Raw genomic sequence first — 3,486 nt, 5'->3', positions numbered from 1 at the left:
GTGCTGTTTCCAGAAAGGGAATATTCTTTGGTTTAGGTAGAACAGATCTGCTTAAAAAGATGCACTATCTAGCTCAGTGAGCTCTTATTTATTTATTTGTATATTTGAGCCATTTGTTTATTTCTATTGTTAGCATATACCCTTGGGTGAGGACAATTGGAAATGGTAAGAACTGGATGACTTTGGGGAAGGGAGGATGAGTATTTGAGCCCATTCTTCTTCGCCCTTGGAGAATCTGGACAGAGAAGAGAAGAGAAGACGTCTTGTGAGGGAGGGTGCTGGTCAGGGCAGACCTTTCTGAGGTCAGGAGGGATGAGACCAGGAGATCCTCACCCCAGCCTGCTCCTATCTCCCAGTGACACTCTGTGACAAAAGCCCTGCCCATTAACGGTCTTTCTTGAATGTGGCAGCACTCCTCTTCCTCCTCTCCTGTTATGTGGCTGTGACAGGGCATTAGCTCTGCAGGTCAGATCATACAACTGCCCACCGCTGCCTCCTTCCAGGCCCTGTTGGGGTTCATGTGCCAGATATGCTGATTTTTTAATTTTTTTTTTTTTTTTTATGTTCTAAGCTACAGTCTCTGTCCATTCCTGCAAACCAAATCACCTCACTCTGACAAGGGCCAAGCTGACTCCCAGAGCTGCTCTTATTCACACCATTGGCCATCTTTCTGCCTTGGGGATAAGTTATCTGGCATGCTGACAGAGATGTTTAGCTGTCTTGGGAAAATGAGCAGTGACAAGACAAGTTTGGTTATGGAGGGAAGTATTAACTGGACCCAGTTGTTTGAAGCTGACCTGTAGCAAGTGTTTGGATCTGTGGCTCTGCAAGCAGACAGCTGGCACAACCTGCCTTTGTTTTGGTCCCTGTGAGCTTCTCCACCAAGAGTTGGGTCCTGGCCAGAGCCAGACAGTCAATAGTGTCCTTACGGTGAAGGATGTGAGAGTGGCACCCAAATGATACACTGTTAACAATGGAGAATTAAACCAAAGAAAGACATTGAGCTGTTGTAGAGGGCTTTATTAGCTCAGAACAAAATATTTGGCATAGGCAAATATAGGAATGGGTTTTAAGGCTTCATAACACAAATGAGTGATGCTAACATTAAGGTCAGTGCAGCTGAATGACTACTGCTGCAGTCTTATCATCTTAAGAGCGCAAAAAGACTGCTGTGCATGGGGATTTCCTGTGGTGAGGAGTATAGCAGACATTTCAACAGTTCCTGGCTCTCCCTCCCTTTTCCCAGCAACTGCCCACACCACCAACCACGCTGGAGGAAAACAGGATCTATGTTAGTAATCTCAAATTAAAGTTTGCATGCTTTGAATAGTTAGCAATGAAAGTCTGTCTTTCAAGGCTATTCTTAATTTCCTCTGAGGCATAGCTGGAGGTCAAAAGGATGCTTAGCAAAAGTCAGGAGTGATTGGAAGGTATGAAACTAAATGCATATGTCATAACATCTGGCAAATTGGTGATTAGCATATGACCTGAAATTGGAGTTACTGGTGTGGGGGGGACACTCCTCCTACACCAATGTGATCATCCTGTGGCAGCTGTAAGCTCCCCAGGGCTGTCTGGCAGAGACCAGCCCTGAACTGGAAGCCATGGGTTTGCACTGCCCTGGTGCAAACCCTGGGCAAACCCGCTGCTGTGTCTCAGTGTGGGGTGGGAGCACAGAACTCAGCCCTGGCTTCTTGGCAGCCAGCCAGACCCCACTGGCCCTTGGGAGGCATGGGGAGGTGCTCAGATGTGATGCTGGATGAGCTAAGCCTCCATTTTCCCTTTAATGCTTCTCCTTCCTGAATTTTGTTTTATTTTTTATACAGTTTCGTAGACATTGCAGCAGTCTGGGAAGGACGGTGAAGGTCATTCAAAGCTATAATTCATTGACGAACTAATGTCAATATTATTTGCCAGCTGTTGCTGTTTGTAGATGACTGAAAGGTGCTTGAGAAGTGAGAGGGGTGAAGGCTTGTTTCTGGCCTTTTGGATTGTGCTTTGTTTTGCATAGCACCATACATTGCTTGGAAGAGGATACAAGTAAAATATTCTTGTATGTAAACTAACTAGAGGCAGTGTCAGAAGATTAAATTTATTTATGTTATAAGAATTAATTATGTAGAGAACATCAGAAAAAAGGCTGTGTATGTGTTCTGACTTTAATACAATAACAATGAATGCCAACAGGAGGTCTAAATTCAGGACAAGTTTATATTCAGTAATGGCTCCTGTGCTAACTCTTACCCATAACAGGTAGATTTTGTAAGATGGAGAATCCTTCTGTGTCTGTGTGAATTTGGGCTGCCCCTTGAAGGCTGTGAAAAGTAACCTGTTAGCACGGCCAGGTGATGATGGGGTTACACAGCCTTGGGTGAGTGGCAAACATTGCCAGCTTTAGTTGTCTTGCATGTGATAGACACCTCATTCTAGAAGCTCAATGAATGATGTGATCTATTGTGATACATATGTGATATATTGTCATTGACACTCTCATAGAAGGAAAAGATCACAATTTACACAATTTACATGCTTTAAAGAGTTATCATTTAGGTGGGCTGTGTATAGCCTCTCAGGCATGTCTGGACATTTCTAGCCAGAATATAATCTCCCATTACAGTCTACGGGAGAAAAACAAACAAACAAAAAACAACAAAACAAAACAAAAAACTGCTAGAATGCAGCCCATCTCCTCCATGGGCACTTGTTCTTGGGGGAAGCCATGGAAAATGTGAATGCATTTCTAGGGAGGGTGACATGATTCACAAACAGCAGGAACTTATTGGACAACTGAAATCAGTTATTTTTATGATGTGTTTTGGGAGGAAAATCTCTTTTTGGACGACAGAAAACAGACAATAGATGAAGAATAAAGAAAAAATAAAAAATGTAAAATGAAACATAAAATCCCCATAATGGAAAGAGAGGTAACTTCTGAAATGCTTCATGGTTCAGAAATTTGTCGTTACTTGGCAGAGAGACCAGGAGAGCTTTTTCCCCTAGTGTGTATAACTGCACATGTATATTCAGCAGATCAGCATTGAATTTTGGGGGTCTTTTCTGGTCTTTTCTTTCAAACATCAAGAAGAAATTTGCCATTATAGCACCACATAGAAGTAGCTGTATTTTAAGAGATGTTGGTCTAGGGGAACAGATTTCATTTCCTGTAACCACAAGCCTGTGTACTTCCTTTTCTTTTAGAGAAAAAAAAATACAAGTAACGATTATACAGTAAAACAAAGTTAGTGAAACAAGACTGGTACTGTGGACAATGAAAGTTTGTAATATGTTACATGCATTGTCATTACTTGCTGTAGTGATTGACATCAGCTATTTCTTTGTCTTCACTATGGGCTAACTTTGTGGTCAGGGTTTTTTTTTATTCACTGTTTTATATCTCTGATGGAACATTTGTACTTCTGCTGACACATATTTATATGTCAATAAAAAATATGAAAATACAAACCAATTGTGTTTGCTTCTTTTTCT

This window comes from Aythya ferina, assembly GCF_964211825.1.
Source record: "Aythya ferina genome assembly, chromosome: 3".
NCBI lineage: Eukaryota > Metazoa > Chordata > Aves > Anseriformes > Anatidae > Aythya > Aythya ferina.
This window is presented reverse-complemented; position numbering follows the sequence as displayed.